The sequence below is a fragment of the Helianthus annuus genome, chromosome 8 (genome assembly GCF_002127325.2).
Source record: "Helianthus annuus cultivar XRQ/B chromosome 8, HanXRQr2.0-SUNRISE, whole genome shotgun sequence".
In the NCBI taxonomy this organism is placed as follows: Eukaryota; Viridiplantae; Streptophyta; class Magnoliopsida; order Asterales; family Asteraceae; genus Helianthus; species Helianthus annuus.
Genome location: NC_035440.2, coordinates 47,917,724 through 47,930,681, shown reverse-complemented (window position 1 = coordinate 47,930,681; position 12,958 = coordinate 47,917,724). Strand labels below are relative to the sequence as shown.

At 41.5% G+C, this 12,958-nt stretch overlaps 1 non-coding gene across 1 annotated transcript; it reads right to left on the bottom strand.

The window, feature by feature from the left end:
- Positions 1 to 7,288: 7,288 nt before the first annotated feature.
- Positions 7,289 to 7,395, bottom strand: LOC118481445. The gene has a single exon (XR_004865654.1). It is a non-coding gene; the product is annotated as a small nucleolar RNA R71 (small nucleolar RNA).
- Positions 7,396 to 12,958: the final 5,563 nt, after the last annotated feature.

Below are 12,958 nucleotides of genomic sequence, written 5' to 3'. Positions count from 1 at the left end.
ATATCTTTATGAAAGCAAGTTTCACCAAGTTGACACTTTTAACCCAAAGTTTGGAAAATATGCTTAACGATCTCAAAATCACGTGAAATTTTTACCACTTATTCTCGGAAGTATATTTGAATATTTCGAAGCCTCGGTTTCGTTAAAAGGTCACTCAGAGGTCAGAATTGACATATTGACACTTTTAACCCTTGTAAGTTAAAATCTCCCGATTATTTTCACAAACGGCTTCTTATATCCAATTGATCACCCGTTTAGGAATATTTTCTTCACGTGTGGTCATTCAGAGGCTCAAGTTTGGCATGTTGACACTTTTAGTCCTTCTGTAAGCATAGTTTCACTGTTTGTCAACTTTAGTCCTACAACCTCAATCTTTCTCACAATTAAAGTTTAGGACACGTGTCTATACATAATTGGACACGTTTTTACGTGGTGTTACATCCTCACCCCCTTAAAAGAAATCTCAACAACAAGATTTACTGGAACAAGTGAGGGTACTTCTGTTTCATAGTGGATTCGACTTCCCACGTATATTCGGTACCTCTACGAGCGTCCCATTTGACCTTTACTATAGGTACATACTTTCTTCGGAGCTTTTTGACTTGCCGATCCTCGATCGATATAGGTTTCTCAATGAACCTCAAGCTTTTATCAACTTGTACATCTTTATGAGATATAGCTAGCGATTCATCGGCTAAGCATTTCTTGAGATTACAAACGTGAAACGCATCATGAATTCCACTCAGCTCCTCTGGCAGTCTTAGCTTATAAGCTACACTGCCGACACATTCGATGATCTCGAATGGTCCGAAATATCTAGGGCTCAGCTTGCCCTTTTTACCAAAGCGCATCACACCTTTCCAGGGTGACACTTTTAATAAAACTTTATCGAGTACTTCAAACTTTAGAGGTTTTCGCCTCCTGTCAGCATAGCTTTTCTGCCTATCTCTGGAAGCTTTTAGGCGATCACGAATCTGAACAATCTTGTCTGTTGTCTCAAGGACTATATCAGGTCCTGATATCTGAGTTTCTCCCACTTCTGCCCAACAGACAGGCGTTCTGCATTTCCTAGCATATAATGCCTCAAAAGGCGCAGCCTGAATGCTGGTATGATAACTATTGTTATAGGAGAACTCAATCAATGACAGGTGGTCATCCCAACTACCACCCAGATCAATAACACATGCACGAAGCATGTCTTCCAAGGTTTGAATGGTACGCTCACTCTGACCGTCAGTCTGAGGATGGTAAGCAGTACTAAAATTCAAACGAGTGCCCAAAGATTGTTGGAAACTTTTCCAAAAAATGAGAGGTGTATCTAGTATCTCTATCCGAGATAATAGCCACCGGTACACCATGAAGAGTTACAATCTTATCAACGTACAACTGGGCTAACTTATCGGAGCTATGAGTCTCCTTGATGGGCAAGAAATGTGCTGACTTGGTCAGTCTATCAACAATAACCCATATAGTGTCGTTTTCGTGCCTCGTTCTAGGTAACTTGGTTATAAAATCCATGGTTACCATTTCCCATTTCCATGTAGGGAGTTCTGGCTGTTGTAGAAGTCATGATGGCTTTTGATGTTCAGCTTTAATCTGAGCACATGTCAGGCACTTAGCTACATGGGTGGCAATAGATTTCTTCAAACCTATCCACCAATAATTAGCCTTCAAATCTTGATACATCTTGTCTCCTCCAGGGTGAACCGAATACCTAGAGTTGTGGGCTTCCTAAAGGATCACATCTCGAAGTCCTCCTTGAATAGGAACCCAAATTCTTCCATTCATTCTGAGGATTCCATCCTTCCCAGGTGTTAACTGTTCGGCAGTTACACCTAGCTTTTCATTTGGAAAATTAACTTCCAAAACAACATCTTTTTGAGCAGCTAATAGTCTTTCATTCAGACTATTCTTCAACTCAATACTCTTGGCGTTGATCCTAATTGGTTTAACTCTTTCCTTTCGGCTTAGAGCGTCAGCAACCACATTCGCCTTACCCGGATGGTAGCGAATTTCGCAATCATAATCATTCAGAGTTTCCATCCAACGGCGTTGTCTCATATTAAGCTCTTTTTGATTGAACAATTGTTGGAGACTTTTGTGATCCGAATAGATCACACATTTAGTTCCATATAAATAATGTCTCCACAACTTTAGTTCGAACACAACAGCGCCCAATTCTAAATCATGGGTGGTGTAATTCTTTTCATGCACTTTTAGTTGTCGCGATGCATAGGCGATTACATTGCCCCGCTGCATAAGTACACACCCCATGCCAGTGTGTGAAGCATCGCAATATACAACAAAATCTTCAACTCCTTCCGGTAAGGATAATACCGGAGCATTGCTCAACCTTTGTTTTAGAATCTCAAAGGATTCCTGCTTCTTTGGACCCCAATAAAACTTCACATTCTTATGGGTCAAGGAGGTTAATGGTGCAGCTATTCTTGAAAAGTTCTCAATGAACCTTCTATAATATCCTGCTAAACCCAGAAAGCTGCGAATTTCCGTAGGTGTCTTAGGTGCTTACCAATTCATAACAGCTTCTACCTTGGCAGGATCTACTTGAATACCTTGTTCACTGACAACATGTCCAAGGAACTGGACCTTACGAAGCCAAAATTCACACTTGGAGAATTTGGCATACAACTTCTCCTGTCGAAGCAGTCCTAAAATACACCGAAGGTGCTTTTCATGCTCCACTTGGCTACGTGAGTAAATAAGTATGTCGTCTATAAAGACAATGACAAACTTATCTAAATATGGCTTGCAGACTCTATTCATGAGGTCCATAAATGCCGTAGGCGCATTTGTGAGTCCGAAGGGCATTACTAAAAACTCAAAATGTCCATACCTCGTTCTAAATGCCGTCTTTGGAACATCTTCAGTTTGAAACTTGAGTTGATGATACCCAGATCTCAAATCAATCTTTGAGAAATAACTCGCTCCTTGGAGTTGATCAAACAAATCATCGATCCTGGGTAAAGGATAACGATTCTTGATCGTTACCTTATTCAGTTCACGGTAATCAATGCATAAGCGCATTGATCCGTCCTTCTTTTTCACGAATAAAATAGGAGCTCCCCAAGGTGAAGAGCTGGGCTGAATGAAACCTTTTTCCAATAAATCAACTAATTGAGTTCTGAGCTCTTTCATTTCGGTAGGCGCTAGACGATACGGAGCTCGTGCAATAGGCGCAGATCCAGGGAGGATGTCTATCCTGAATTCTACTTGCCTCTCAAGAGGTAATCCAGGTAATTCGTCAGGAAAGACATCAGGATACTCTGAAATGATTGGATTGTCTTCAATTTTCGGATTTGGATCATTCATTGTCACCTGTGCCATGTAAATGACACATCCATTTTTCAAGCACTGAGATACTTTGAGAATAGACATATTGCTGGGTAATCCGTATTGTGTATCTCCTTGAATAGTGACTAATTCACCAGAAGGGGTTTTGATAATGGCAATCTTTTTATCGCAGGCAATTTGGGCTTGGTTATGCGATAACCAATCCATGCCTAAAACTATATCAAAACCAGCCAATTTCATTGGAAGAAGGGATAGCAGAATAGAATGATTTTTAATGGATATGGAACACCCATTCAGAAGAGTTGAGGCTGATTCTAAGGTACCATCAGCAAGTTCTACCTCATACTTTATGTCTAGAGTCTTAATAGGCAAATTCAACAACTTACAGAACTTATGGTCTACAAAGGACTTATCAGCACCGGAATCAAATAAGACTCTAGCATAAATATTATTGATGAGGAAGGTACCTGTTATGACGTTCTCGTCATTCACCGCTTCCCTTGCGTGCATCTGGAATACTCTGGCGTTGTTCTTCTTAGCTTCCTCAGGCTTCTTTGCATTCTTGGGGCAGTTGGTTTTGATGTGCCCCTTTTCATTGCAACCGTAACAGGTTGCATCCTTAATATTCCGGCACTCGACAGACTTGTGCCCCATCTTCTTACAGATTCCACATGGTTTGGCCTGTGGATCCCGGTTGCACTTTCCAAAGTGCCTTTTGTGGCAAGTCTTGCCTGGGCTTATCACTAGATGGCCCTTTCTTGGAACCAGAGTTCCCTTTACCTTTCTTGTTTGGCTGATAGGACTGATCATCCTCTCTCTTCCTCTTCCCTTCTTCGGAATTCGTCCTCGCCCGACTCCTCACAACATCCAATGTGAGGGACAATGATAGATCCACAGCGGATCTATAAGTGGTTGGCTTAGAAGCCTTTACATTCCCCTTCACTTCAGGGGCCATACCACCAATAAAACGTGCAATGCGTTTGGGCTCAGGAGAGACTAAGTACGGTACAAGTCTCGACATAGAATTGAAACTAGTCACATAGGATCTACAGTCTAGATCCTTCATCACAAAGGTGAGGAAATCAGTCTCTATACGCTCAACTTCATGCTGCGGACAATAAGTGTCCTTAACCAACTCAACAAACTTCTCCCATGAGAGATTATACAAATGCACCTCCCTGGTGGACTGTACCAACGCTTTCCACCATGTAAGGGCATCGCCCTTAAAAGATTGGGATACAAACATGACCACATCCTCCTTAGCGCAACCGCTAATATCTATCACAGTTTCCATCTCATCTAACCACTTCATGCAGTCTATCGCCCCTTTTTTTTCCTGTAAAGTCTCTTGGCTTACAGGATACAAAGTACTTGTAGGTACAACCCTTGGCGTGCCTAAGGGTAGTGATGTGCACAAAATGCAACATATAAATTACATCAATTGTGGCTTAAAACTAACCCTTTTTTAGTACTAATGTTGGAAAAAGTATGCTTTTGTCTTCCTTTTGTGTTTTCAGGATTAAAGAGCTCAAAATAACAAAAGAAGCAAAAAGACAGCAAAATCTAACAAAAATACAAGAAAAGGAACAAAAGTGATATTCCCGACCCCTCAACAGCATCTCCCCAAGCAAAACAGAGAAGCCAGAAGACTGAACACGCCCCGTGCTCAGCGAGCACGGGGCCGTGCCCAAGAAGCAGCAGAAAAGACAAACCTATAGAAGCTTCTATTGCCCACCACAGGGCCGTGCCCAGCGGACACGGGGGCATGGTCAGGTTGCTGCAGGCGCATTTATTGTAATTGCGAATTACAATTAATGAAGAGAGAGAGTGTCAGATGGACACGGGGCCGTGCCCAGCGGGCACGGGGCCGTGCCCAGGCTTCTGTTCAGCATATAAATAGGAGTGCTTGGAGCCATTTCAACTCATCCCTTGGCACACCACCTCTCTCACACTTCACCCACCACCCACCACCACCATAACACCATCATCCACCACCATCATCCATTGTCCATCATAGAGTGTGTGAGTCATCTCGGATCCAAGATTGATCATAAGAGTTCTTGACAATCAAAGGCCATGTTTGCCTAAGTCTCTTACATCACTTGGTGAAGACAAGTGTTTAGTGTAATACTTTTTAGTTTTAATCTTTTGCACTTTTTAATTGGTTTTGTATTAATGACTTGAATTACTAGTTTCTTATGTTGAAGGTGATTCTTCCTTATCGATTGTCCGTGGTGTCTTGGCATTATTTTACTGTCTATATAAAATAAAAGATTTTCACCATTCATATCTCCACGGTCTATATGGAGGTATGTTGGCTACCTGGTCGGGGGTTAAGGGAACGGTTTGGTAAGAGTCTTGCCATTGTTCAGTGTATAGATCCTGCAAAGGACCTGGGACAAATTTAGTAGGACCTCCTTCAATACCCAAAGGTATTGGATGGCGGGGGTCCAAACTCTTTGATCCCCTCATAAGTTAAACTACTATTAAAACTTTAACCCGGCTACTTAGGACTGTATCCCTGCTGACTCAGACTACTTAGCCGAGGGTAACGTCGCCTTCAAAAGAGGGGCCTACCACATTATGCATTAATAACTTAATTAATTATCTTTCAATAATCCGACCCTTTAGGATTGTATCCTTGCTGACTCAAACTACTGGGTTGAGGGTAACGTCACCTTCAAAAGAGGGGCCTACTACAATAACTAAGATAATCTCTTAAACAAGTGCAAAAGTGCGAAAATAATCAAAGGTTACACTAACACACGAGTTGGATCCAAGTGATTCATCATGTCTATCTGTTTTTACTTTTATTTTTATTTTCAGCATTTTAGTTAGTTTTATTTTCTTAGTTTAAAAATCTTTTTCTAACATTTTGATTTGATTAGACGTTGAGGATAAACCGGTACTAAAAGCTCTTGTGTCCTTGGACGACCTCGGTATCTTACCAACACTATACTACGCCCACGATGGGTGCACTTGCCCATATGTGTGTTGAGTGTTAGTAAATATCGTGTTTTATAAATTTAAAACTTGGCTAAAAAGTGTAAAAGGGCTTAAAATATACACCTAAAACATATATACACTAACACGCATCAAGTTTTTGGTGCCGTTGTCGGGGACACAAGGATTTTAATAAAGTTAGGAATCAACGGCCTAATCGCTTTTTCTATTTTCTTTTTATTTTTTAGATTCTGTAAAGCTCAGCACGGGCCGTGCCTGGTCGGACACGGGCCGTGCCCAGCAGTGTTACTGGCAGTTTTTAATTTTCCGAGTTACAGAAGGCTGACCACGGGGCCGTGTCGGTGCAACACGGGGCCGTGTCCAACTTTCCAGTAATAGGGATCCGGAAAACAATCACTGTAACTCCGAACACGGGCCGTGTTCACTGAGCACGGGGCCGTGGTGAACTTTCTGACCAACATTCTTTTTTTTTTTGTTTTTGTTGCAGGACTTGGAACCAGACGCCACCTCTACGTAGTGTATGAGCTCCAGTTCTAACAAAGACATAAAAGAACCTCTAGAAGAACCCGAACGCTTTCTCAGAAAAAGACTTAAAGCTAAAAACCAAGAGAAAGTTTCGGGGGAACCACTTCCAATGGCGGACCAACGTACCCTCATGGATTATCTACGACCCACCGTAGGTAATCTCGGCGCCGCTATCAATGCACCGAATGTCGAAGCCAATAACTTTGAACTTTGGCCACATTTGATACAAATGCTTCAAAACTCCGCAACCTTCCATGGGCTTGCGGACGAGGATCCCCATCTACATATTACTAATTTCTTAGAAATATGTGATACCTTTCGGATCAATGGAGCTTCAAATAACGCCATCCGCCTCCGAATGTTTCCTTTTTCACTAAAAGACCGAGCAAAAGCTTGGCTCAACGCCCTCCCAATTGGATCGGTAAACACCTGTGATGAACTAGCCCAAAAATTTCTATATAAGTATTTCCCTCCGGCTAAAACGGCTAAATTAATGACTGAAATTAATACATATTCACAAGAGGACGGGGAATCCTTATATGAAACTTGGGAAAGGTTCAAGGAGCTATTGCGAAAGTGTCCTCATCACGGTCTTGCGATATGGCAGCAAGTATCCACTTTCTATAATGGGTTGTTGCCACACACAAGACAAACACTTGACTCTAGCTCCGGGGGACTTTTAGGTAACCGCCGCCCACATGAAATATACAATCAAATTGAGGAAATTGCTCAAAACAATTTTCAATGGCACACTCCCCGAGGTAATAAATCTATTGCCCCGGGCGCCCATAAGGTTGATGAAAGCACTTCTTTACAAGCCCAAATCGAGGCCCTTTCCTCAAAAATTAAAAAGTTAGAAATGGCAAAAACGGTCTCGGTTATGGCTTGTGAAGGGTGTGGTGGGCCACATGAAAATTGGAGTTGTATGAAAGAAACAGACGATCAACCAGAATCGGTAAACTACATTGATAATAGACCTAGGCCGCCGGGTCCTCCGCCGGGCACCTACAACCAAGGATGGCGTAACCACCCTAACCTTGGTTGGAGAGAACCCGACAATTGTAGTAACCAACAAAGCCTAAATCAACGAACAAACTTTCAACAACCAAGAAATGAGTCACAAAATTTCCCTCAACAACAAGGTGGGCGAGAAAGGCTTGAAGATACTGTATCTCGCCTCATCTCCGACACTGAAAAGAAAAACTCGGATAGGTTTCTACAATTAGAATCAAATTTTAGAAATCAACAAGCTAGTATACAAAACATCGAAAAACAAATAAATCAACTAGCCCAAAATTTCTCCGAGAGACCGCAAGGCGTGTTACCAAGTAATACCGAAACAAACCCAAAGGCGCAAGTAATACCGTGGGTCCCGCGGAAGGACCACCGCATACTGAGGAGATCGCAACACCGCCCAACAAGATAAGGTTTCTCCTCCATCACTAGAGCCCACCAAGGCTCCTCTGGTTCCATTCCCCGTGTTGGAACCTGAAGGTTTATTCATGTAGGTTAACAACGTTTGGGGGTTGATCTTGTAATTAGTTTATTTATGTTTTGGGTTAAACAGTGTGGGTTGGGCTATAATAGGTGTCGCATGGGCTTGAGTAGGTTATCGGCCCTAATGTGTTTAATATATAAACACCCCTAATCACTTGATTAGGGGTTGTTGGTTACGAGTGGAAGATAGGCAACACAAGCAAGGAACCGAGTTCCATCCGAGACATTGTATCAGTCATCGTTCATCGTGAATGCAAGTTTCGGTTTGATTTTGTTTATTGCTTGTTATTTGATCTTATATATTAATTCTTGAATCACTTTGTGATTGATTTCCGCACTCTCACAAGGTTAGATTGATATCATTGAGATCCTCACGGGTTTTACAATTGGTATCAGAGCCATTGAAGCCATTCAAGGGCTCGGTTTTGATATCAATCGGATTCAAGAAGTTTCATATATTACTGATCCGGTTTGTTGAAGTGTATTTGCAGATTTGTTCATCGACTATTCTTAAAAAAATTCATTGAAAAATCACTGATTTTGGTTCTGTTGATTTCAGCATTGGTGTTTGCTGATTTTTCGGGATTTCGGTGCAACAGATTCAAAGATTACAATATCTTTGAATTTTGGAAATTGCTGAAAAGTCGGGATTGCGAGTAAACAGTTCTTATCACTTTTGTTTTGCAGGTTACGACTCGCAATCTCTTAGTTGCGGTTCATCACGTTTCAGTTACGACTCGCAACAGTTGCTGGTTTCGGTTCATCCTGCCCAGTTACGACTCGCAACCAGCTGTTTGATCTTCACTCGCAACCGTGGTTTCGGCTCATCCTGCCTTGTTACGACTCGCAACCACTTTGGTTACGACTCGTATTCACAGTTGACTTGACTCGCAACCATCTTCATTACGACTCGCAATCAACATCAATTTGACTCGCAACCTCGTTTCGACTCGCAACGACAGTGTGTTACGGACAACTTGGACTGTTGACTTTGGACTTAATTAAATTAATCAATTAATTAACCAATTAATTAATTAACCATGTCGTCAAACAACAGTGAATTGTCTACCCTAACTCAGCAACAAGAACTTGATTCAAAGCTTGGAACCATATCACGCATTCCTAGGCTAACTGATGCCAATGACTTTCCCGAGTGGAAGTGGCGCTTTGAACAGCATCTTAAGGTTAGATTGATATCATTGAGATCCTCATGGGTTTTACAATCTACTTTAAGGTTAAAGATTACAAGCTATGGCACAGCATCTTGAGGGGACCTAGGGAAATTATGATGGAAAGTCCTACAGAACCTGATGTTAAAATAAAGAAGCCTCGAGAACTATACACTGAAGATGATGTGCTTATTATTGAAGAAGATGATCGAGCTTTCTCTTACTTGACCATGGGTTTGGGTCCTAATATTGCCATGGGTTTTCGCACCTGCAAATCTGCCAAGGAATTGTGGGATTCTCTGGTCGAAGTGTATGAAGGGAATGAAGACATGAAAGAAAGTCGAAGGAACTTGCTGCAACAAAACTTCAACAACTTCAACCATATTTATGGTGAGACGGTGGATAATCAGATTCAAAGATTTGTTAAACTGGTGACTCAAATGCAGATGGAAGAAATTCACACCTCAAACGCATCCACCAACAGACAACTCCTAAATGCACTGCCCAAGAGTTGGGATCATCATGTGGCCATGATCAAGAAAACCAAAGATCTTGCAAGATGTACATTGTCAGAAATGATCTCACACATCAAAGCTTGTGAATTGGATGATAAGCAGAGAGAGACTAACTACAAGAATAGCATGCTAGCTGCTGGTTTCTCAATTGCCCCCACCACATCTAGCGACAGCAACACAGCTCTTCTATCACAAGGAGGTTTTCAGATGTTTCGCAATACTTCCTCTGTCTCTCAATCTGGATCCTCAAATCAAATCGTCTCTCCAGCTTCTCCAGCTTCAGTTCAAAATGCTGGAAAGGCATCTGCTGCTGCCCCTGTTTCCGCTCACTCTACGAACAATGAGATGATGGCATTCTTCGCAAGTCAGTCAAAGGAAAAGCTAGACATAGCAGCTTCTGTAATCAATTGTTTGAATGCTTTTCTTGTAGGGAAGCTTGATCCACCAAAGTGGAGTCAAGATGATTTGTCGCAGATTCATCCAGATGATGTTGAAGAAATGGACATCACCTGGCAAATGGCAATGGCGGCATTCAGAGCTCAAAAGTTTGTGAAGAGAACGGGTAAAAACAGGTGGGGTAACGCTTGGAATGGAGCTTCTAAAGTGCCCTTCAATCTTCGCTGTTTCAACTGTCATGAGGAAGGACACTATGCTCGGAACTGCCCGAAGCCACCCATGAACAGAGATCAGAATCCTACAACTCCTGCACAACCAGCTACTCCTAATCGAGAAAGGGCTCTTGTGTCCACTACAAGTGTAGCAGATGCAGCTGCCTCTGGAAGTCCACAGCCGCAGGGATTAGCACAAGCGCTGGTGGTGCAGCCAAATGTCAACTTTGACTGGTCTTCTGAGATTGAGCGTCTGAACATATCAGCTCCAGATAATCAAGCTGCAACTTCTAACATTGCTTTCATGACCTCAAACGAGCATGACCCTGAGCCACAGGAAGAGACTGCTGCTGACGATTTCGCTTTCATGACTCAAATCCTGTCAGCACCTGTCAAAGGTCTCACCAAAGAAGAGGTAATTTCAGTTTTCTGCACTCCTGAATGTAGGGAACGTGTTGAGGCTTATAGAATACACAACGCTGAGCTAATCGAAGATTACAATGAAATTAAAAGGAAAAATTTCACTTTAACGAAAAATGAAAAACTTTTCAAAGAGAAAGTCGAAGCTCAGCGTAAGGACATCGTTCAACTAAAGGACGATGTCAGTGTAGCTAAAGCCCAACTCATGATAGTCAAAGAAAAATTATGTGAAGTAACTAAGGAACTGGAGAATGTAAGAGACAAATACCAAATCAATCAATTAAACATCAAGAAATTTGATTCCTCCAGTAAGTTAGTAAAAAATCTGTGTGATGAACAATTGGCTTACTCTAAAAAGAAAGGGTCGGGTTTGGGTTACAATCAGACTCCTCCTCCATACAATAACAATTATACTTATTTGCCAATGTCTGAGGAGGAGATCTTGAATGAAAGCAAAATGACTTATGGCTCATCTAGCAAATCGTCTGTTCACAACAAACCTGTTGAGCCACAAAAGTCCTCGCCTTTAAAGTTTGTTCCTAAAGGCACAATTGATCCTAACATCTCGTTGTCATGTGCAGATGATAGCTCTGAAGTAAGATGTGATGATGTTCATGGGAGTGAACCAGTTATTATTTCAAACGTTTCTGAACCTTATTTTGAACATTATTCTGAACCAACTGAGTCTGACATTGCTTTTACTAATTCTTTGTTTGCGTCGTTTTCTGCGTTTGTTTCGTCTTGTGAGCCTGCTGTTTTGGGCAAAACTGATAATGTTTGTGTGGATGATTTGAACAATATGTGTGGTGATGATTGTTTTTCAGCTAATGCTTGTGATGCTAACATATCAAATGTTTCAGCTTGTGATAATGTTACAGGTGCGGTCCCTAAGGATGCATTCAGTGAAACCACTGAAACTATTTCTCAAGAAAATCAAGTGTATCCTGATTCTTCTTCTGAATCTGTCTCAGTGGGTGTCCCTAATGTTGAATCTAGTGGGACCCCATTGGAAACCGAATTAACAAATGAATCAGAATTGGTGTCACAAAGTAAATGCTCTGAGGAAATGCATGTTGATGAAACTTCTTCAGGATCAGAAAGTGAACCTGAATCAGTTTCACTCGAGAAATGCATTAAGAAAGAGCATATTGTTGAAACTTCTTCTTGCTCGGAAAGTGAACCTGAATCAGTTTCAGATGATAAATGTGTTGATAAAACGCATTTGGATGAAGCTCATACATGTTCAAATTCGGAATCAAGAGTAAGTGAAAAGGAAAAGGGGGTTGATAAAAAGGTGAAATCATCAGAAGAAAATTTGATTAAAGAAAAACCACAAGTCAAACATGGTCAGAAAACTAAAACGTTAAATCACACGAAATCGAACAAGCAGAGTCCTAATGTCAAAAATGTTCAAAATGTGAAACGTCAAACATGTTTTAACTGTGGCATTGCCGGCCACATTGCCAGAAATTGTGGTAAACTCCCAAGGACACCAGACAAGAAACCATCAGGGCGAAATCAGAAAGTTACGTCTAATCGATCTAAATGTTCGGAGTCTATGAAGTCTGCTCGGACTAAGGCGATGAAGAGCAACGATCATCATAGGACTAGACCTTCTGATCAGGATTGGAATGCAGCCAAACGCCATAATCATAACCGACAAACAAATTGTCAGCGTAATCGGAGAAATTATTTTGGTAACGCATTTGAAAGTTTAAATTCTAACTGGTCAAGACAGTTTTGGAAACCTAAGGTCAATGGCATGCAATCCAATCCAATGAAGTCATATCATCAAAGGGCCGCAAACAGAAATGTTTCAAAATTTCTAAACAAAGAGAATTTAGTGTGGCAGAGAGTAACGTATTTCGATGCTCAAGGAAAACCCAGATCCACTATGGGCTGGGTTCCTAAATCTAACTAATCCCGCTACTCGTGCAGGAACAGCTGT